Raw genomic sequence first — 25,091 nt, forward strand, 5'->3', positions numbered from 1 at the left:
CAAACTAATGACAGAAGATATGTGAAAATGTCAAGTACTAAGATCTCACAGGAATTTACAACAGAGAGTGATTCGCTACGTGCTTTGCAGAAAGAAAAAGATGCAGCCATTATAAATACCTGTGAAGAAGAAGAGTGGCAGCCTACTCGCATTAACAATGGAGCAAATTGACATGTGACCACAGCTGATGTATTATTTTGGGTATCTTGGAATACGCAAGGTTATAATTCATTTCTTTTTCATTCCGAAGGTCATGAGATCATTAGATTAGGTGATGTGTTTCTGTTACAAGAGACCTCGTTTTAAGCGCCTTTTTAATTAGATGGCTATCAGATAGGCCACAATTTGGCAAAGAAGTCTGAACATGGTCGACCCAGTGGAGGCCTAGCTATTGGCACACGACCGGAGCATTCCCTGGAAGTAGTTAAAACAGAGTCTCCAATATTATATGTTCTACCAACCATTCTTAGATTAGCATGGAATCAATCAAATCCCATTTTGCTAATTAACACATACGATCCCTGGAGAAGTGATTATTCAGATTATAGAAGATGTAATAATTCAATGGTTTATTCAATTTGAAAAGTGCACTGTTATAATAGCTTGATTGATTGGCGATTTGAATGTGAACAATGCGCATGATTATAATAACTGGACTCAAAAGTGTGCCAACAACGGGGTAACATTTTTGGTAAGGCATGATTTGGTCTTACTAAAGTGCAAAACTATGAATGGGCACAAAGACACATGCACCATGGTCAAATAGTGAAGTGAGGTTGCATATCGATTATATTATTACCGACCTGGATACAAAGATAAAATATGATGAGGTAGTGATCACTACTAATAGATTGGGTGACCATACTAGTCAGATTTGGAAAATACAAGGCCTGTTAAAAGAAAAGAAAATCTGCAGACAAACTATTGTGGGAGTGGGCGGTGAGCCTAGTGGATTGCAATTAAATTGGTCAGCTAATATAATTAAGAGCATTAATGAGATACTGCAAGAAAATAGAAAATGGATATCTGCAGGATTTAGCTTCTGTAAAAGGCGATATTATAAAACTGATACAAAGATACGCAAAGACTCATGGTATATTAATGAGCGCAGAAAGGGCCTATAATAATATCAGAAACAAAGTTAGGCAACCATATGACTCTAAGATTGCAGATAAAAAGAAGGCATATCGTACAGATAGAAACCTAATAAAAAATAATGTAGGAATTGATACAATAGAAAAACAGTTACAAATGAGAAAATTAGCCACAAGATACAAAAACTGGCGCAAACAACATAAATTGAGAACGCATAACTCCAATTGGTTACTTTTGTTTGGGTGGTTATGAGCGCATGATAGCAAAATCTTCTGGTCAAAGTTTAACATCTACAAGAGGGATATATTACCTACTGAGTTGAATCCCATTTCCGTAACAGAATGGATAGAATATATAGCTAAGCTGTATTACAACTCAGAGGCTACTTATATCCAAATTAAGAAGGATAAAACTATATTTAATATGTCATCTTTTGATATAGATGAAGAAAGACTGAGTAACCTGATATTGAGACTAAAGAGTTCCCGGGCACCAGGACCCAATGGGATATCCAATATTGTACTAAAAGCACAAACTCAGTTATGGGCCCGGATACTTGCATTGTTTTACAAACATATAGAAAAAACAGGTGCTATTACAGAGAGTTGGGATAAAGCCATTCTTGTACCAGTTTTTAAAAAGAGAATAGAAATGATGCTCAAAATTGCAGATTAATATCTTTAATGGATATGAGCTGAAAGATCTTTGCTAGTATATTACATAGGAAACTTACTAAATGGGTGGAGGAAAATGAAATATTTAGCCTGTATCAGACAGGTTTTAAGAAACTTCATAATACCCTGACTAATATATGTGGGATACAATACTTGAGGGCAGAGACAGAGAACACAAACAGCTTGTTTCTTTATAGTAGTTGTGGAGACTTTTCGAAGGCTTTTGACCTTATTCCTCGTGCTAGTCTTTGAAAAAATTAACAAAATGGGGTAGAGATAAGAACTTGTTGTACTATATACAACTACTTTACACAAATACATCCATCGCCATACGGCTGAATCTTGCGAGGACATTGTTTGGAATTTCAAAATACTAATAGGGGCCTAAAGCAAGGTTGTGTTTTAGGGGTGATTCTGTACAATTTGCTTACTGCAGACATGAAAACAATATTTGCTCAAATAAAAAATGTCCCTCCCAGGATGTCTGATACCGTGGTTGGCCTACGCCGATGATATTATCATATTAGAACAAACGCAAATAGGTTTGCAAAGATCGTTAAATGCACTGGTAAAATACGCAGAGGATAATGCTATGGTTATTAACATAGCTAAAACAAAAACTCTGCATTTGAGTAAAATATAATTACCTGGGCATTTTTATTACAGAAAATCGATTAATGGTTTTTATTGTGCTGGCGTATGAACGTATTACCCACTATGGAATTTATAGGTTCTTGGTATAGGTTCTTGGTCAAAAACTCCCTATGTGGAAAGATTATCCAGGTTTTGTAATAATGAGATTGAAACTTGTCGCCACGTTTTGACAAGCTGTAATACTTTAGAGCATCTCTACATACAGGGAATGCAAAGTTTATTAGTAATCTGGTAGACTGTTCTTTGGTCTAATATACATGGTGCAACATAAGTGGTAGTTAGAACAGCGGTATATGACATATGGAGGGAGGTACAAAAGAAGATCACTTACCATTTCTAGGTATCTTGAGTAAACAATGGTGAAATAAGACCTGTAGAAGTGTGTATTCTATGGCAATTTCCAAGTTTTAATACGTATTGGGAAGACTGAAAGAAATTAGGATTAGTAAGGCTATAAACATATTTTTTCACCTTATTTTTTATGGTACTGAGTAAATTGTATTATTTTAATGTAGAAATGCAATAGGATGTGTTGGTATGTTTTTCTTTCATGGAAATTTAGTTTGAATTTTAGTATTTTGAATCTTAGTATTGTTAAATGAATTATAATGTATTCTTTTCTTAAATGTGCTTAAAGTTTTGAAAATCAGAACTAAATGAACAATAAATAAAAAAAAAAAAACTTGACTCCCTGTGAATGGTTGATATTCTCAATCTGGGTTTCCATTCTTTCCTTTCACTCTTCAGATGGTTCCTGGGCTCTACCTTCAGTGGGCTCTTCAATCAGTCGTAGTGCCTGTTTGGGGTGGTAGCTGTTCAACGGATTGATAGGGACCCATTTCTCTTCAGTTCCCCTTTAGGGATGCAGATCTTATAGAAAACTGAGAACACTTTATCAATGATTTCAAAGCCACTGCACCAAGAGTCCTTGGTCTGGTTGCTTTGGAAATTGTACAGGTAGAACCTGTGTCCTACTTCGTACTCCTTCTTGGTAGTTTTTAAGTCGTAGTAGGCTTTCATTCCTTCTGTTGACTTTTCTAAATTGTGCTGAGCATAAGCAAAAGCATGCTGAAGGTAAGGTGTTTCCTTACATTTTCAATATACTCGTGGGTAGTGGACACATTGATCAGGGTAAGTTCTGGAGAGCAGATGCCGAGTTAGCATGATTTTCCGTCCAGTCATGAGCTCAAATGGAGAATTTTTTTTTGCAGAAGATACTGTGGACCTAATGCCCATTAGGACAAGCATTAATCGGATGTCCCAACTAGGCCCAGAATCCACCAAAAAATTTCTTCAAGATGCTCACAATTGTCTTATTGTACCTCTTAACTCCCCCGCTTGAGGGTTGGTGGTAGGCAATGTGGAGTTTTCTTTTTACTCCTAGTATTGCCGACATCTTCGTCATCACCTCGCTGGTAAAATTACTTTCTTGTCCTGATTCAATCCTTTGGGGAAGGCTAAAATGAGAGAAGATGTGGTTGATCATCAGTGCAGCAGCCGTCTCCATCTTACATTTTTGGCACGGAAGACATTCTACCCACTTGGTAAACAAGCATTTTACAGTCAACATGTACTTGTTTCCTCTAGAGAAGCAAATCACTGGCCCAATTAAATTGGCTTGCAAACCTGACCAAGGCAGTGTCATTCACCTTTTTTTGTAAGAGGGGTCTGTGTGTGAGGGAACTTGTCTGAAACTGAGTACACACAAGACACCCCTTCAAGAAGCTGTCGAGGTCCAGACCCACATGGGACCAGTATGCAACCTTGCGCACAATTTCTAATGTTGTATGAAACCCCCTATGGGGTGACTTAACATCTGGCTTTGTAATGAGGTAGGTACCACCAATTGATCACATCCAGGAAGGGATCTCCGTATCAACAAACTGTCTTGGATTCTGAACATTTTGGAAAATGTCATCAACACCCGGAGATCCTCTTTCCCGACATAATCAGATTGTATCAGAGGAAAATTCACAAAGTCTTCAATATGTTGATACCATTTCCCAATAATCGGATCCTCCTTTTGTGCAGTAATCGGATCTGCATTTGGGAGTTCATTATTGGCATGGGTTTGGGACCTGCTGACAACTGTGACCTGGATTTCCCCCAACAGGAATTCGGTTTCTATGAGATCCCTGTGAATGGCTCCGGTTTTTGCCAACTTGTCTGCCAAGTAATTTCCACTCTTGTCAGGTCCCTCTATTTTGGAATGACCTCTGATCTTTTTCCAATAAATGGTCATCTCATTAGAGGTTGTCAGATAATCAATTTATTGAATCAATTTCCCATGCTTTAGCGGTTTGTTTGCACACAGCATGCCTCAATTTTTCCAGCTAATTAGGTGTTCCACAAACACATTCCTTACAGAATCAGAGTCAGTGATTACGACCAGTTGTTTGAGTTGGTGGTGTGCTGCGGTGATAATAGCTTGATGTACTGCCATCAACCCTGCCACCTGACTACTACTGACCTATTTTGTACCCAGCAGAGTGTTCCGTCACACCATTCACTCAGGCATTGCCAATGCCAGCCACTAGTTCTTTTTCCCGTGATTGTCCACATGGTAGGAGCACCCATCCCCTGACACATGTATTCCTCATACACTTTGTGCGGGGAAGTAAGATACGCCTCTATATTGTCCATGGTCCTTAGACTTTCGTCCTCGAGACAGTTTTCTTGAGCACAGTCATGCAAGTCAGACAATCCTTGCCCTAGAGGATTCTTCTTGTTTCGGCCATATCTGACCTCCACAGAAAGCCTTGCATGGACAGAATCCAGGAAATTATTCTGGAATTACTTACATTCCCTGTTCAGATTCAGTTGCTTTATAAGTATTGCAAGGGTTGGTGAGGAGTCTCCACTATGAGGTGCTCGCCCTAGATGAATGGGCGGTAATTCTTAAATACCCAAACCGTTCCAAGGAGTTCCTTTTTGCAATCATTCGATTTTTCCTCCATAGAGGACAAAGTCTTGCTTGCGTACAAGATTACTTTGTTGACCTTGTCATGCTTTTGGTATAATACAACTGTTAAGCAGATTTCTGAGAACCCCGTCTCCAAGAAGATCTCCCTGTTCTTTATGGGGTAAGCCAAACAAGAGTCTTGGGAAATGCTTCTCTTTAGTTGTCTTACTGCCTCAGATTGTTCCGGACACTATTCCCACTTGACCCCAGACTTTAATAAATGGACTAAAGGTCGAGTGAACTCTGCATAGTCTTCTGTGATAATTGTACTAAAATTGGTGAGTTCAAGATGGCTTTTTAGTTCTCGCAGAGTAGTAAGGTATTTCAATTTCAATAACGCTTCACCTTTTTTCGCCTGGAGACCAAGACCCTCAGAGGTGATGTTGTGCCTTAAGAAGTTCACACAGGTCTTACACCACGGTGCCTTCTGAACTGACAGTTTTGCTCTAGCTTTCTACAACTGGGTTAGAACATATTGTATTTCCGCTATATGTTCCTCCACAGTTGAGGTCTTGATGAAGACATCATCTACATAGGCCATGTTTCCCCTTTCGCCCAAATCGGGCATAATCTTATGTAGGAAGATGTTGAATTTATTGTCAGAGTCCATGTATCCAAAGGGGGTTTGGGTCCACATGTATTGCTGCCCCCCAAAGGTTAAAGCAAGTTTGTACTGGTCTTCCCTACTCACATACTGGTCTTCCCTACTCACAGGTACTGTCTATTAACCATTGGTCAGGTGAATGCCGGTGTACTCCTTTGACCCTTGAATCTGGGCCAGTTCCTGATCGATGTAGTGGAGGGGCCATCTCAACATGTGGACACATTTGTTAAACACCCTTAGGTCTGCGAAAAGTCTCCATTGGGCATTGGGTTTGAGTATCCCCAGTACTGGGTTGCTAAAGGTACTGTGGATTAGATGAATTATCCCATGGGATTATACATTATTAATAATCTCTGTTAGTGGTATTGCTTCACAAATACTGGAGCCATCTCAGGGTCCATGTGTATAGTGGTTGAATGTATCTCTGTGCGTCCAAGTCATGTGAATCCACTGAAAAGATATCCTGAAAATCCAGAAACACCTGTTTCTGCTTTTGTTTTTGCTCCTCAGTGTCACTGGCATCAGCAAGATGGATTTGTTCTTTGACCATCTGCTTAAAGCCTGGAAAGACCTTGGGCTTAGCAATTAGCGGTATCCTCCAGTTGGGTGGAGAGATCACTTGTTATGGTGTTGGCCTGGACATTAGGTTCCAAGGATGGGAGGTAGTCACTGTTTACTCAGAATACCACCTCATCCTTTCTGATGTCACAGGTAACCTCTTCCACACCATAAGGGCAGAAAGAGTACACCAAGAAATTCCCCCTTTGACTGGTGAAAATCTGTTCTGGAGGAATACCGTTGTTGATATGGAAGCAGTCATTTGGAATTGGTCCAATGATCTAATTTGGTAAATCAATAGAATAATGTTGGGCATCAATCGAAATTCCAATAAAGTTGTCTACACCCAAAGTGATACTTCAAGGGTTGGTGTTATCCACCAAGATTTGAATGGTGTCATGTTCTAGGTCAACAAGGGATGTCAGATGTAAATACAAACCTTGTTGTTGGAGATGATCATTCAAATTTATATAGGCATCCCAATTTTTGAGGCCTTGTCTTTGCTTAATTTTTAGGGGAATTGTAATAGTCACACCTATCCTGGGAGGGTATCCTCTTATCTCACTTGAACTTCAACTGCATAAGGGAGCAATTGAGCTGACCGGAATACCTTCTCACTGTTGTGAAAGCCCACAGGGTTACCCCTCAGTTGGGACCAGACTTTGTTATTAATTAGCTCCAAATTAGTTGAGAATCGATTTAGTCAATGTCACTGCCTAAGTAGAAGGTGGAAGGGACATCTCTCACGACCCAACAATTATGTTCTATGCTTTTGTCACCAATGGACATTTTTATCATACATCGGCTAGGCAGGAGATGTTTGGAATTTGGGGTTTCCAGGCCTTCTTCCCATTTTTCAATCAATTGAAATGGGGGAATGGTCTGATCTTTTGGGAGTTTTGTGAATAATGCTTTGCTGATGAAGCTTCTTCCCTTATTTAGTCATACTCTGGTGACAACAGGCTCCTCCGCCTCATTTATCTGAATGGGGAAAAACAGCTGTTCAACCTTTATCTGGATGTTGGTCTGACTTTGAGACGGTTTTTCATCATCTTTTGTCAGTCATGGGATTAGGGTTTTCATCTGATTTTGGAATAGTATAACATTTCAGAGTATTCCATTCCAGTGTGGAATGCCACTTAAAACTGGGAGGGAGGTTGATTTTCAAGAACAGAGAAGGGTTCCCATCACCAGTTTGTTCTCCTGATGACAGTGATGTCTGGGACTTGATTTTCCTAAAATGGCATTCTATTTTGTCGAACCATTGTTCGATCATGTGGCATGTTCCATTCATACTCACATAATGTGTGCTTTGTCTTAATTTAGTCTGAGTCCAGAGGACCTTGTTCACGCAGTCAATCAGAGGTGACAACCTCTGAAGAAGGTCATTCCCCAATAGACAAAGTGTGCTCTCTGTAGTCACGACTATCACTGGGTGTTCCACCCTATGTCGCCCAATTTCTATCTCCCGATCTGCAGTCCCTTCGACCGAAATATGACTCCCATCGAAGTTTTGGAGTTATCTGGGAATAGGTTTTAGAGGGAATTGGTGACTCTCCCCCTTCCTGAGTTCAGTTCATCAAAGGCCCTTTTGGACAGGGGGGTGGCTTGGGATCCAGTATCCACCAACGCTGACCCTGTACCTTGACGGAAGCATAAAATATTCCTTCTCTCTCCTCAAAGAAAATGTGCATTATGGGCAAGCTTGGCGCTTAACTTTTTTATATTGATCTCCGGCACTGTGATTTTGAACAGTTTTCTGTGTCGGAGTCCGGGAATCTGTAAAACAGATTTTACACCCCGAAACAGGTTGGATTGGGAAGTCCCCTTTTCCTCCCAATTCTTTGCTGTCCCTCTTTTTGTGGGGACAGTTTCCTGAACCTGTTTGGGGGAGGATACCTATGGGATTTCTGGATCATCTGGGTGACATTGTTTGGGTTTAAGAACATTTTGCTCTGGGTCAGTCTCCATACTTACCTCATCGAAATCAAGTTCTTTTGTGACCCATTTGTCCTTGGGAGGGATCCCTGCATCCCTGAAAGAAAGAAAATTCTTCCCTGAATCCTCCAGGGATTCTTCTCCTTCAAAAGGGATGATGTAGACTTTCTCCACAAAGTGGGTGTCTTTGGCGTTCGATTTGTCCTACTTACCCTCTGTTCTTTAGGTTCCAGCATTCAGGGGTAGAAGATTCACGTTCAGGCTCAGAGGTTTCCAGGGGCTTTCTTCTGGTGGGAAAGGAAGCTTCTTCTAGGGCTTCGCATCCCCCTTTCCTCCTGGGTCCCCTCCTCTGGATCCTGTTGGTTGTCAGAGTTTTCTTCCTGTCATTGCAACCCCAGGGCACTAGACCAGGGTGCTAAGTTATTCTGGGCAGCAATTTCCAGTTGAGGGTTCTGCTGAGCCCTCAACATGTGACCCACCTCATGTGCTAATTGTTGGACTTGTCGCTCCGGTTGTGACATTCTTTCTGGTTGGTAGGGAAGTTTGGATTCATATCTTTGTTCCTAGAATAGGTTGAGAGTTTCCCTGATAACATTCCATCCTAGGTCTTGCTTCTGCCAGATTTGGGAATCTATTGCTGTGAAAGCAGGGAGAGAGAGGAGGGTTATTCTGGAAATTAGGGTGTGGGGGGGTATCTGGGAAAAAAAGCTTAGGTTTGGTGGTGGAGTATGGTTCTAGGTCAAAGTTTCGAATGCATATGATCGAATGACCAAAGGGTTGAATCAAAAGGACTGAAAACCAAAAGGGTCAAATTACTTTTTTAAAATTTTTTTCTTTTTTTTCTTTTTTTGGGGGGTCCTCCCAAAACCCCCCTTTTTTGTGGTAAAAACCACTTTTTTTTCCAAAACGGAAACCCAAAAAAATAATATTTTTAAAAGAAATTATTCGACCGTTGTGTTTTAGGTCAAATTGAGTCGAACCTTTGCTATTCAATCCTTTTGAATTCGGTACTTTAACTGGACACCGTGGAGTATTACTTCCCTCCTGAGGGAGGTTTTGAGGGAAGTTTTCTGGGCGTTACCTACCTGGTTGGGCCCCCTTTTCTGCACTGGGGGAGTATGGACATACCCCTGGATAGGTCTGTTACCCTTGTATCTTAGACTGATGTAGGTGGCAGGGTCAGATGCAGCGTTGGGCTGGTATCCTGCCTGCCTACAACCCAACTGCGTTGGATCCAAGGGTGTACTCTGCCTCTCGTCTTGCTTATTGGTCGGAGGAGTCTTTTTAGGCCTCCCTGTTTCCTAGTACAATGGGGGAATATATTTAGCCTCTGCTACCTCTGCAGGAGCAGGTATGTTTGATGGTATGTTTCTTTTAGGTTATTCCTATTTTCAGAGGGGTTTTGGACTTCATAGATTCTGGTGGCATGTTCTATCACCCAATCCAGGGTCCTACGCTCATGGAAATCCCTTACTAGTTGGGTCATTATGTATTTTGGAAGCGCATAAAAATATGTATTGATGAACTCCCTGCTATCGGTGTTCACCCACCTAGAAATCAAATAATCATGTCAGCTCCTGCACAAACTCTCTAAGTGCTTGGTTTTCCCCACACTGCAGGTTTCACCAGACCATTCTTCTGTTTGGCAGACTTCCCTTTCTGCTGCACCTGAGTCCACTCATGCTCTGATTCAGAGGTGCTACTGGTGGTGGTCCATTCCCTGTTCTCTGGTCACTCCCAACCTCTACGAGACTCTGAATACCTCCCAGAATTACAGGGTTTCTCCTGTGGTGCTGTGTGCTCCAGGGGTCATTTCCTTCGAACTCGCCTTTTCGCACCACAGAGTACTCATCCTCCTCATCCCTCCTTCTAGGTATGGTGGGGAATTCCCCCCACCTCCCTGAATGTATGGAGGTTTTTAAGACGCTCTTTTGAGGCCTAAACTCTGCTTCTTCTCATTCTGAAAAGCAGACCAGGTGGTCCCTTTGTAACTTCATTTTCTGCCAGCCCAACTCCTTGATCTTTTCACCAGAGGAGCCCTCCTGGCCAGAAGTACATGCCAGGGTATTTTATAATTCCCAGACCCCACTGGTCTGGCCACCTTCCTTTCTACTTGGTAACCCTGAACCCTCATCGATGTCAGATAAGGACTGGCCTTCTGGATCATTTGGACTAGGCCTGGGTGAGCCAAGCTGCTTCATGTTTCCCTGTTCTTGAGAAGTGGTATGAATGATGTCAGCTGCACTCTGTACATATGAGGTGGTGAGCTGGCTTGAGCTGGCTTGAGGTCCCTGGTAGAGGTGTCATCATGCTGTAATCGGAGGGCACTTTTCCATACCCTGACTGGCCTAGGTTCCTCAAAGCCTGTTTATGTTTGGCTATTCCACTTTTCAACCTCTCACACTTGTTTTTCTCAGTCCCTATCTCTTAGTGGTTTTCAGAGGCATGAGTTTTCTATTCTGACACCAGTGCTCGATTAGCATCTAGCACTTTACTTTGTGCCATTGATCACTCTCTTAATCCCTTGTTCTCTTCACAAAGGGACTCATTTTCCTTCTGTGAGGCTTACATCATCTGTGTATATTCTGAGTGTTTCTTTTTCAGGAGACTAATCTCCTCCCATTGTGCAATTTTGGCCTATGTTGTCTGCTGTAGGTAAATCTCTGCTTGCGTCACATGTTCCATTAATTGTGCATTTTGTAACCTACTGTCAGCCAGTTCCTAAGAACATGACTCGATTTTCTCCACATCATCCTTAACTGATGCATTTCCTGAAACAAGGCACTATTCTCTTGACTTAATGTGTTATTTTCTTCACTCAACTGCTTTCTGTGTTGTTTCAAGGTGTTCAGATCTTGGTGCATCTGATCGAACTCACCTTGAGAGCCAACCCCTTTGCCAATTAACTGGCTGTTTTCAGCTTTCAGTTGTTTTACCTGTGATTGAAATGTGAAAATGTCCTCTCAACAAGCTGTATTATGAACAACCTGCTCATTTAATTTGTGTTGACTTGCGTTCCGATTTTCAACACATACTTTATACTCACCTTGCAGTACAGAACATTGAGTCTCTCTATCCACATGTTCTTGATGCTGTGTTTTCAACTAATCTTTAAGCTGTTCAATTAGAATTTCTAATTTTAACTCTAAATATTGGCTCTGTTGGGCTTTCACTTCCAATTCTTTCAGCTCTTTCTGGCCTTGATTCAAAAGCTCTGCCTGGTTTTGCACAGAGGGCACACTATTCTGGTCTCTTTCTTCCATGATCAGTACATGTATGCTGTGAGCTGAGCCATTTTAATTTTCTTGTCTTTGCCAGATTGTGTCATGTAAAGGCTGTCAGGGCCTGATGTAAGAGCTCATTATCCTGCCACATGTCAACATTTGCAGAGGTAACCTCCAACATCACTCTGGTTTGCCGCATTTCATGTTTTTCCTCCACCCATTCACCTTTGATAAATAATTTGGATAGGAGGTGCTTCCTGGCCATATTGATTTCTACAGTGCTCATTCTGAAATGTGTTCTGCAACCTTATATTCTCTCTATGCAGGGGCACAAATCTGATACCTGTTCCTGCTTAGTTCCCACTCACAATGACAACTTAAAATCATCACTTTTTTTTATCTATACACCGCCCATGAAACCAGGGTATAGGTCTGAATGGCCCCTTAACAATGCAACACAACTTGCCATCCACTGCAATGCAATTACACCCAAATGAACAGTCTGCTGCTACTGTAACTGTCACAAATGAAGACTCTCAAAAAAATCCCGGATTTACTGGGTGGTCACTCTCAACTCGGGGTGTTCCTTCCCGCCCCAAGCCAAGTGGTGCACAACAAGCACTTTGTAGATTCAAATTTAGTGAGGTCTCCAACCTATATCGTACCCTTCAGCAAATACCCTCTTTAGCACAAATGAGCTACGAACCAGGCCGGTATATAGCAAGAATATATATTTATTTAAGGTTTAAGAAAGAATAAGAGAACCAACAAATACACATCAGACATTAACACTGTGACACTACACAATATCACAAATTCAAATGACTTCCACCAATTGACTGACATATTTCTAATGGACTTTCAGATACTACAAAACACAGGTACGATTTAGAGATGCACAGTCATCACCTTACATCATATTTCTTGCAATGGAACCAATACAACAATATAACTCACACATTGATTGCTTAGTTTGTTATCAGGCTCTTTTCTCCCAGCAACTGTAATTCCCTTGGATTCTTCCCCTAAATCACTGATCTCCTCCTCCTCACCTGATTTGCTGGTGTCCAAGCTGGTCCTCACAGAGCATCTTCTTGAATGGTAGTCTTTCTTTTTTATGTGGCCTGCTTCTGAGATAGACAACGTGGGGAAAGGCCTCACTAGGCATAACGAAAATCCAGTTGACAGGAGGGCTGTTTGAGTAGCGTGAGCTCCAAAGAACTCCAGAAGAGGCTTGTATCTGATTGGAGAATTCCAACCGGAAGGTAGGCACCGCTCTGTGCTGAGGGAGCAGGTCAAGGACTGGCTCTGCGCGGGGTCCGACCGATGGGAGATGGAATCAGAAGAAATGGAGAAGAGACGGAACTCCGGGCATAAGGTGATGTAATCGGAGGACCAGGAGAGAGGGAGGGAGTGTGCGGGATGACAGGGAGAGCACCCCACAGACACAGGAGAAAGGGAATAGGTATAGAAAGTGAAGCGAAGGGTAGCAAGGCGGGCTGCGACCTGGGAGCTCGTAGAAACCAGCGGATAGCGAAAAACAGAGAGAATCCAGAGAGCAAGTGGTCGCAGGGATGCACCACACCAACAAGGATTGGGATGGCTGACGACGAGGAGAGAAAGAGAAAAGAACAAAGGATAGGGCTTTCTGGTGCAGAACAAAGTGAAAAACACAAGCATCTGGTACCACAGCAAAGAGAAAGTACTCTGAGGTTGCAACTTGGAATGCAACTAGACCGCTCGAGCGTGATGCGAGGGAACGTGGTGGAGTAGTTTAATGCAGCAAGCCCTCCATTGACACCAAAGGCACCACCCACACACGTACATGACACACGCCCACAGGCATCAGTTATATATGACCCCTTAATGTGAAGGCAAGGTACAGGGAGTGGGAAAACAGTAGGACAATCATTTTTGGCTTTTTATTAGAAAGGTAGGGTTTTGGAATCAGTTTTCAACACACAATAAAGTGCAATGCAAGCCTTTGGGAATTCTGGTTCCAGGATAATTGTGAATAAGTGAGAAATGTTGTTTTTCACCACTCATATAATGGAAATGCAATGCTTTAGGATTCTTGTTTGAAATGAATGGGAACATTGGTTTAACACACTCTACATTCAACATACATACATATTTGGGATTAAGGACACTCCCTTGTGTACGAAAGTCAGAGGTTCCAGAAAACTAGTCACCCAAGTACCTATTGGCTATACTGGCTCTAACACACAAGGCATGAGCTTTGTTAGTTTTGAACTCTAACAACACTCATCCTGGGATGTTTCTATATGGGAATTAATTGATTGAAATTGTATGTAATGTGCTAAGGGTCTACACAGTTTCAACCCGCACAATTTAATGGGAAGGATTAAGGCAGGCAGTTCCCAAAACAATTCAGATTAAATGGAAAGGGTGGTTTTCTATGAGGGAATTAATTAGAGTTCATTTAATAAAATGTGCCAAGTGTCTCCCCAGTCCTCCCCCCCTAACCGCTATGCGAGATGGAGATTAAGGCTGGCCCACCACACTTTTGTTGACATCTGGATTAATCTACTTACATGAAGGCCTTAATTGTGGGGCGGCCAAGGAAACAGCAGGGCTCCTCTGAGGACAGAACATATCTTTTCAAAGGCTTTGGTCTAGGATAGTCCCCAGCACCCAGCCTCCCTCTGGCTCCTCAAATGGCAGGCCCAGCTAGCTTTTAGATTTCCCCGTCTCTGTCTCCCATGGAAGGTTTAAGGTTTTTTCAGATAACCAGCCTTTCTCCTGGCAAGATTAACCCAAATGGAATTGGTAGCTCTCCTTGCCTCTCTGCTAGTTTTTCCTCACAAGAGTCCAGAAGTAGCCTACCTCTAGGAATAGAGTGGAAAAGTCAAGTAAAAAAAGCCCCCTCAGATTGAAAACTGATCTCTTATAGGGCTGGTGACAATTATTATCATAATTCCCACAATACGGATTGGCTCACTCTCTCCCTTCCCCCTCCCCCTAATACACCCACTGCCTGCTAATAGGACACAGAGTTGGGTGGCGTGGATGATGGAGGCTGAGGGAGAAGAAAGATTCATCATCCCAAAATGACAAGTGGGTTTAACCTTTCAGTGTTCCTAACAATCTCACAATGTAACAGCTACCTTAATTTTTCTGATAACTGCAAGCACATATATATATATATATTTGAGTTCTACATTTTATGGCAAGTCTGCAAATACCAATCTTATTTCGGCATGTCCTTCCCAGGAGGAGCTACGATTTTTTCAAACCTTAAGCTCACAATTTATCACCATGCCAACTTTACATTTACTCTGAATTATGAGAAGGCCAGAGTCATCATTTTCTTCATAACTCAAATTGTGTACATCACACAGAATGTATATTTACATGGTATCTACATGCTTCTTGTCCCCTTTAATATGAGTTCAGGTTGAGCTCACTGGGACACACAATTCTCTTTTAATTAAAGAAAAGGTAGCCCAATGTTAATCTATGGCACTGCACTACATGGGAGTTCATGGTTTCTTATGTAGCGCACACCTTTTTTTTAAAGTTTCATTTCTGTTCTGTGACCTGACACAGATGTTTTTAACAAATAGTTAATTTCTGCACTGGCACATATTATTTGACTGTTTCTTACTGTATATATGGGCATTAGGTGTTTTTTTTTTCCTGTCAAATGTTTGAATGTAATGTTTTAGAGGTTACCAAATAATTTAACCCATTTGAACCAACCTCGGGCGCAGCAATAATTCTTTCTTTGGTTCAGTATATGCATGCCCCATATTGCTGTTGCTTTCCGAAGGGCAAACCGACCCCACCCAAGGGTGATTAGGTATTAATGATTCTTTTTTGGACAACAATAGTTGTCTGTTCGGTTCAGGAACCTCCTAGATAGGGGATTTATTTAGAGAACAGCTTTTCCCTGATCGGAGGTAATACATTTTGATTGATCTATTTAGAGATAATCCTGTTTTTCTTTATAACTCTTCTTTCTACAATACGCACACCCATGCACCAGCTCCCACCGCTTGTACCCAACCTACCTGCTGAGTGAGCTACTATGGCATAAAGTGCCCTCTGACCGACTCTGAAGAGGAAACTTCTGAACTAATTTGTGGTCCTTCCTTTTTTGATCCTCCGGATCCTCATCATCCGAGTGTTTCTACCAACACCACCGAAGATCTATTGAAACTCAAAAAGAAAACCTTCCGAACCAAACTGCACTTCCTTAGGGAATATTTGAAATCCAGCATTATACCTGCTGGCTTAGTTGTTTCGAATGAACCCTGACTCTTTTTAGAGGATAAGGAATAAACGACTAATTTCAGTTTTATTGCAACCAAGTGCAGTCGAGATTTGATGGTGCTGACTATAACTACCGCCAAACGCATAAGTGCAGAACTACTCAAGATTTTTGGAAACAGAAGAAACTAAATTCAAAGCCAATACCCTAATTACCAATGCTCAAGAGCAACTGAATGAGATTAATAGACAGTTTGAGCTGTTCAAGTCAAACACGCTTACTAGGAAAACCAACAAGCTCAACAAAGACATCAAGGATTTCAATACTGAGGTCATCTACCCCTACATTTCCGATGATTACATCAATTCATTGAAGAAACAGGGAGGTGCATCCCAAACAAGAGGGAGGGGTGGGAGAAGAAGGGTAACCTTCTCAGGCTCAAGTAGTAGCTCATCCGGAGATGGGTCAAACTACTATTTTCAACCATACTTACCACAATTTGGTCAAACGCAGTTCCAATCACCCCTGCCCTCACAGTTCCCTTTTTTAGGCAGAGGAGGACAAGGAGTAGGGTGGGGGCCAGCCCTGCAACCACCCCCTTGGAATATGCCTTACCCGGGACAACACAGGCGCTTCAGACAGCAGAGACACCAACCATAATCCCGGATAATCATTTGTTACCAATATTTAATTTAGCAGAAATGACCCTTACACCATGGCACATTTCTGTTTTGTCTAAGGGTTTATCCTTTGTACCTACAACTGATACTGATTGGTACACAATGTAAGTTGAAATGCGACGATTTTCAGAACCTTGAGACTATGTGCGTTCTTTAAGAAAATGGCAGACAAGAAAGTAAATTAGACACGGGTTTACACCCACCATCGTCTTTTACTCCGACTGACAGTCAGACCCCGCAAGATTAAGAGAAATAGAAAAAGTTCTGCCCGCAGAACCTTACGGCTGGTGAAAGAATAGCCCTCAAACAATTGACTGACAATCGGGACCTAATAATCAAGCCAGCGGACAAAGGTGGTGGTATTGTCCTTATGACCAACAAACAGTATACCAAGATGGTTATGAACCTTTTGGATGACCACACTAGTTACCGCCCACTCAAGAAGGACCCCAATAAAATTAAAACAGAAATTTCAGAGATAGTCCGAATGGATAACAGAAAAAGAAGCAGCCTTTTTGATGACATCTCAAGGGCATACTCAATGTCTGTACGCCCTCCCGAAGATCCATAAAGATGCCCAGGTTCCACCAGTGAGGCCCATAGTGTCGGGCTGCGGGTCGGTACTAGAACCTGTCTGCAGGTACGTGGATTTTTTCCTAAAACCCATGAGCATTAAGACCAAAACATACATGAGGGACACTTCGCATACAATTCAAATATTTGAGGGGCTTCACATTGATCCTGGTCACCAATACTTGGTAACTATGGACATAAAATCATTATATACGTTCGTTCAACAGGAGGCTGCAATAAATTGCATTTATGAACACCTAACTTTTGACAATACCCAATCTCGAGTCAGAGTTCATAATCAAACTCAAGACTTTAGGTCTTTGAAAAAACATCTTTACTTTTAATAATCATTTTTCTCTGCAAATAAAGGGGACTTTGATGGGTGCCACTTTTGCCCCAAGGCTGGCCATTCCCTTCATGGCCTCTTTTGAAGAGAAATACATTTACAGCCAGACAAATCCATGGCAAACAAATATCTTAGGATGGCGAAGGTATATTGATGACATCATCTTTCTATGGACCGGTGACAAACTATCCTTCATATCCTTCCAAGAGTGGCTGAATACGTGCAACAGCAACATTCAATTTACCATGGGGTATGACAAGAACTCAGTACATTTCTTGGACCTCCAAATCACCTGCCAAGAAGGGAAACTTGAATGCAATTTGTATAGAAAGCCACTGACCGCAACACCCTTCTGCATTACAGGAGTGATCATCCCAGACATGCCAAACAAAACCTCCCATACGGACCATTCTTGCGGGTCTGCAGAAACTGTTCCTCGCTGCAGGATTTTTATACAAATTCTGACACTTTGGTTGACAGACTCATGCTAAGATGGTATCCAAGAAAACTAATTTCAACTGCCAGGAAAAGAGCCAGATTTACCAGCCTAAATACACTCCTTGAACCCGGATCGCCTCGAGATCAGGAACAACTAGACAGAGTCACATGCGTGACCACACATAGTCAAAACTCTTTCAATATCAAGAAGGTGATCTAAAAATACTGGCCGATAGTTAAACTACAATTGCCAGATGAGCCGCTACCTAGGTTTGCCTTTAAGTGAGCAAGGAATATCAAAGAACATTTAGTCCACTCAATGTACATTCGGGACACTCCCCGCTCAGGGCTCTGGAATCTCTGTAAGGTAACAGGATACTACCCTTGTGGGTCGTGCTCTGTTTGCAGGGTTACAAGGGAAAATTCAAGCTTTCCCAATTGATGAAAGACACTGGACCCTAAAACACCAATCAAACTGAAAAAGTAGCCAGGTAGTATACTGCATTGAATGCCTATGTGGCTATCGCTACGTAGGTCAAACCATGTGGAAGGTAGGAACCAGGATTTCAGAGCATCGCTCCAGGATCCGGTGTAAGCATACTACATCACCCATGGTAGCACACTATTTGACTAACCATCATACAGCTGATGATCTTCTGTGGTGGGTTTTGGAGAAAATCCATTTTGGCCTGAATATACAGACCAGACTTCTGAACCTGGAAAGTAGATGGATACACAGGATGGACACTCATGAAAATGGACTTAATGAGTTATTCATCCCCCAGACGTGAACATGATGATCCACATATATGAACAATTCTAACATGAATCTGTTTGGGAGTGATCACACACCCAAACAAACTGGCATACTGCAAAATAATCTGACGTTTTTGCGACTGCATGTGGTACAGCACCCACTCCAAATATCTTGGTGCTTTCACCAACATTTCAATATTTGAGGTATCTGTAGTTTTGCACCCACTGGGGAATGTGCCCCTGTGTTGGTCCATCACCCTTCCAACAATTGCCATGATTTGACTTTAGCACATTATATACACTGGGCTTCCAATCCTTGATACACTTCTCTTTGCACCACATTCTCAGTGCCATGCATTTAAAGATCTTGATGTCAACCCATTTATCGGCTATTTGACCGTATTACCCATGGTACATTTTTCTTTTTTTTTTCTCTATGTCCGTTCACCCCCCTTCCGCATTTTTTGGCTGGTGTATTCCCTTAATTTAGTATTGTTTGCAATGTATGGGACAACAATATCCATTTTTTTCAATAAACGCTCACATTTGGTGCCCTAACTGTACACATTTATACTGTGCGCATACACAGTCTTTATGTTTACCTTTCCAGACTCTGTGCAGTTCGTACCAATGAGTCCTCAGGTGTCGCCACACACGGTTTCTGTTTGTTTTTCTATACCTTTATGTAGTTTGAGCAGACAAGTCCTTGGGTGCCGCCATACATGTCTTGAAAGTGACGTATGGAACAGCCCATCTACATCTTCAGATATAATGGACTGCGAATGACGACACTACTAGCCCTCCCATTAGTGACGTGCACCAATAGGCACATCAGATTCCGGCCGCATCCCCTTCTTCTCCCTGCAGCCCTACACTGACTGGTGAGCTCACTTCTGCATTTCTGCAAAACACTGGGCTGCGTGAAGCCAGACACCAGCAGAGACGGCTGCAGAGACGCACTTGTCAGCACTCACTTACAGGTAAACTAGCTAATACTTCCCTTTCTCCATCTTTCCCTATGGGGAAAAACAGTGCCGGCTTCCTGCACTGCCAAGGGAGCACCAGCAAATAAGAAAGCAACCTTGCTATTCTTATTTCCCCACTCAGCAGGTTCTCCTTAATGTGATGCACTGCTTAGGCACTATCGCCTGAACGTTCATCTCTCCATCGGCCCCCGCGAAATTCTCAAAGTGTGGTGTCTGCATGCGATACAAGCATATACGGGCTCAGACCACCTCAAGGTAACTTTCTACAGGATTGTCCCGTTTTTTGAAATTTTGTCTTGCCACACGAACACAATGTAAAATTGGGACCTACTAGTCAGTTTCTTTTCATTTATTATCACTTCTGCCTGCAGCCATGCAGATTTGCAGACATCCAGCTGTCCAAACCAATGATTGCTTTTGGCATTTCGCACTGTTCCAGGCGGCTGCCCTGTGTTTGTCCTTTCCGGATTACGCAATAGGTGCAGGCAATGTTTCTTTCAGCACCCCTATATAACTAACTCCTGAATTGGTATTTTTATTTTTAACACTAATTGCATCTTAGCATGTACGGTGGCCAATGGGACATGCAACCTTTGTTGGACAATGCACGTGGTGGGGTACGCCTGCATGGGTGGCAAGAAAGATTTGTTAACCCCATCTCTCTCTTCCTGTGGGCAAGGTTGTCACAGTTTAGAGAGCATGGAGCTGAGTATTTGTTATTGTTCTTTCTAGAGAAATTCTTCTTCTTTACTAAGCTAAGCATACTTTTGACATGTTTTTAAACACCCGCCAAGATAACGTGACTCGTGATACACCATTTCCTCTTCTTTTCTGTTTTTGTATCGCAGGGTCCCTTGACTGATGACCTGATGAAGGCGGAACATTTTACTTTCCATAAATGTGTCTATCCCGCCGAAACGCAATATCTCCGAGGGGCTCAAAGGTTTTTTCTATACATCTACACTGTATTTGCTGGACTTCGGAATACAGCCTTTACATTAATACGCAAGCCCTTGTTTCTATCCATTTCCCCCACTGCTTTGGCAGATTTAATCTCGCAAAACAAAATTGTCTCCGAGGCACATTGACGGTTTGAATCCATCTACCACTCACGTTCTTTAGACAAGAAAATGACTCTGATGAGAGGAAATAACTTCTGTTTTTGATTCTCTATGTTTGAACCTATGTCCATAATACAATCAGGATTGACAAGTGACAACCTAGATTATCTGTTACATACTGTGTGCTTACAACAGCATTCTGTTAACTAGACTTGGAAATGATTTATTGGTTTAGTTTCCACCTTTTGTCTTTTTATTTAGGTTTTCTATGTACTTGTAAATTTTGCCGTTTTCCACATGTCTGTTCCCCCTTCCCTCTCCTTCCCTCTTTCTGTTCCGGTTTAATACTTCATGAATTTTGAACATGTGTATTTAGATGTTTTTAACAAATCGTTAACTTCTGCACTAGCACATATTATTTGACTGTTTCTTATTGTATCTGTCTAACAGTCACCTGTTTGTTTAACTTAACACAGAATCAATTCAGGGTCTTGGCTACTAGGTGTTTCTTTTTTCCTGTCAAATGTTTGAATGTAATGTGTAAGAACTTTTGGTTTTGTAGAGGTTTGGCAAAAAGAGGTTACCAAATAATTTAACCCATTTGAACCAACCTCGGGCACAGCAATAATTCTTTCTTTGGTTCTGTTTCCTGACATGACATCTGTTTATTAGCAGGGCCTGTTTCTACAGTGTTTGAATATCCATAAGTGGCTCTGGGTTATTTCTTGAGGTCGAGTAAGCCCTAAAAAGGTCATTTCTGTTGGCCACTAATGCACGGTCAATGGGGAGGCCTGACCTTAAAGGTCATTTCTCCTGGCGGTCTTATCTGAACCCCCCACATTTCAGATATAATTATTTGTCATTCTTAGCATTTAAACTGAAAACCAGGCCTGCTTTTCCTTGTGGGCCCAGCCCAAAGATCTTGAGGTCAAAGTTTCAGAGGCACAGACCTTTCAGTTCAGTTTGGAAAACAAGCTACACACATAACTCTAACAAAATAGCATTTTCACTTGAAAAGATGAGTTCAACACAACATGTTTGTATCGCATCTAGTCCTGCTGTTTGTAACTACAATACAACATTTCTTTACATAATGTTTGAACAGATATAAGTTCACTTTCTTATTTACACATACTCCACATTTACATATAAATCAATGTTAATTTTTACAGAAAAATGCAATAGGCCTTTCCCTTAAAATGTTGTCATTTTATATGATGAAAATAAGTCCTTTTTTATCATGAACAAATGCAAAGTGCTTGGCTTCATTTTTGAAATGTAAGTCACAATTCCTCCTTTTTTCCAAAGCACAGCATGTCAATGTATCTTTTCCCATGTTTACTGCTGCATTTTTGAATCTGTCAAAATGTGCTTTTTCCCAGATTACACAAAGTCAGCATCTGCAAGACCACCTGTTTTTTCTGAATCCTTTGGACACAGTTTGCACAATTACAGTTCTGAGGAGTGTGTTGAGTGTGTGGTCTCAGGTCTATGGAGTGAGTTGCTGTGCTGAGCTGCTGCCTCAGGAGTCTTTCTTCACTCTTCACTGATTCCTCAGAGACCCACCCCTCCAAAAACTCCACTCCAGCATGGAGCATGCGAGAATTGTGTTCAGTGTTTGGACTCCTGTGGTCTGTGGGGGGCCGGATGTTGAGTGCCCCTCGACCCCTTGTGTCGTGAACCCAGTTACTCTGGATTGTGGTCTTGGAAAACTGAGGCCCCCCTTGCATGAGAGGCTAGCTCCGCCTCCTTAGTGATTCAGCCCTCCCAAAGAAATTGGGCTTGGCACCTATGCGAGCAGAATGGAAACAAGTGGAGGTAAGGGACGTGTAGCTATACGATATGCCACTAACTATGCCCCAAATAACAATGCCCATCTGTGTGTACACAGCAGGGTAAAGTGGGGAGGGGCATGAGAGTGGTGTGCCAGGGGGGGCTCTTAATAATGACATGCTGGACTTAAAAATAATCCAGGAAAAATTAGCGCTGTTGCTGTGGAGGAGGGGAGAAAAAGTCATCAAAGGACCTGAAGCTGACAGGATTTTGGGATCTCAGGAAATGGGAGAAAAAGAGGGGAGAGATAGCTGGGATGCTCCCCCAACAAGTAGTAGGTGTTTGAGGGAGGACCATATGTCCTTGAGCTCATCACTCCAGTTTAAGTGGAAATGACTGGTCCTTTCAGATGGGGACAGTGACTGGATGAAGAAAAAACACTTCTTCTTCAAAAAACCTTTGGGAAACAGTGAGGAGTCCGTCTGCAGTGAAATAGCCGATAGGGTTCTTCTGAGTTGGCGGCAATGGTGAAAAGGGATATGCATCGAGGCGCTGTGCACTCTGGAAATATGAAGATTTATCCTAAAAATAAAGTGTATCCTCTATCTCCCCAATTGTGATGCTCAACTTCCAGGAGGCTCCAAATGGCCTATAGACAAAAACATTCTGGAGGATGATTTGGCGGTTGGGACGTCAGCCCTGCAGAAGCCCCACCCTTCAGCGGTCTCGAAAGAGAGGAGTCAGGACAATGACAGTGCTAGGAGGGTCGCATTGAAATCTAGCTCTATCATGCTTGGCCAGAGGAGGTCTCCCACTCTTTGGGTAAGCCTCTTGAAGCAGTTCCCATACCAAATGGTTGCAATGAGTCTGCGAAGATGCAGTCCTCTAGGGTGGTCCTTTGTGAAGTGGGGGACTGCCCCTTGGAAGATGGTGGTGGCAGTGAAACAGGCACCCCCTCAGGTGGTCTGCCTGTGCTCCAACAACTTCTAGCTAGTGGAGATTTCTCTGGGCTGGGGCCGGTTGAGCATCAGTCCTTGAGAAGGCCATCTGTCATATTGAGAGACGAGTGGACCCAAGGTCAGAGCCCACCACAACTATCATTATCTTCCTCTGAAAGCTCAGTGTCTACACTATCCCTGCTACGACTGCAGAAGGAAAAAAAGGAGGACCAATTACACCCACGCCAAATGCAACCTAAGAGAAGAAACGGGGAGCGGAGGCCTGCACGTGGTTATGTTGTCAGCTTTAAACATATCGCTGGCCCTGTTTCTGAAACTTTACGAGGCTCTTAACAACAACTTAAAAGATCACTCACCAATGCTAGCCATGATGCACTCTAAGCTGGTGTTTTTGGAAGGATTTTGTGACCTCAGCCCAAAGAGCCTACGAGAAAAGTTTGGAGGCAAATGCAAACTTCCTTAAATCGATGCTTGGGCCAGAGTCTGTGGAAGTAAGTAGCCTCTCTCAAATGCAGGTGGAAAGGGTGGAGAGATTGGTTGCAGGGGGTTATGAACTCCGGCTTGGGGAGGACTCATGCACGCTGGAGGGCTCGGGCGCTAAGGTGGCTTATCTGGCAACCCAGAGTCCGGCTACAGGGCTGGAGGTGGAGGCCCAAAGGACTGGAGTCGTGACAAAAGGAAGCAGTCTGACCCAATGGGGTCCCGACAGGAAATTAGCTGACAGGTTAGCCCTATGTGAGGCTACTGAAGCCCTGATGGCTATAAATGAACCTGAGGAGAAATGGCTGACCCCGTGTATAATGACTATCCTAATTTCGGAAGGAAAAAGCCAAAAAAGCAGATCACGAGACGCCCTCAACACCACTTAACATAGAAATAAAAATAAAAAACCCTGGCAACAAAAGAAATCGAACAGTGCAAGGACATTTCTGAGGAACCTATCCCTACCAAGTTGCCCTGTGCAAAGTCTTGGGAGGCCACCATTGGGGATGGTGTCTGGTCCTAAGGAAGGATCGCAGGGAAGCACCTTGGTTCACATCAAACAGGGCGGAGAAATATCTGAGTGGGCACCATCCCCAACAGCCTCAGTCAAGCTCTTGAGCTTATCTCACACCTCTTGGAATAATCAAGCACAGCAGGGTGACTCAACGGAGTAGTCTGAGCCAGCTCAGCTAGTGCAAAGGGATTGGCCTCTAAGGAACATCAGTCTGGGGCCTGGTGGTGTGGGATGTTGTGGGACTTAATACCATTGACACAACACAGGAAGTGGAGGGCTGAGTCCCCCCACACTCTGAAACACCTATTGAGGGTGAAGCGAATGGGAAAAGTCATAAGGTGGTGGAGGGTGCATCCAAGAAATCACTGAGTATCGGGGAGCCCTTCCTGCTGATGGAGCAAAAGCACAACGCCCTACGGGTGGTCAAAACAGTCTTATAAATATACTAGACCAGGTTGACCAAGAAGCATGACTAAATCCATCAAGTGCTAAATCAGGGGGGTCGGTAGGTGGCCAAATGGGGGTCTTCGTTAACAGTTCTGACCCAAAGGTGTCCCAACATCAACGGAACATTCAAGA

Source organism: Ambystoma mexicanum, chromosome 5q (genome assembly GCF_040938575.1).
Source record: "Ambystoma mexicanum isolate Mex_15411 chromosome 5q, UKY_AmexF1_1, whole genome shotgun sequence".
Classification (NCBI taxonomy): Eukaryota; Metazoa; Chordata; class Amphibia; order Caudata; family Ambystomatidae; genus Ambystoma; species Ambystoma mexicanum.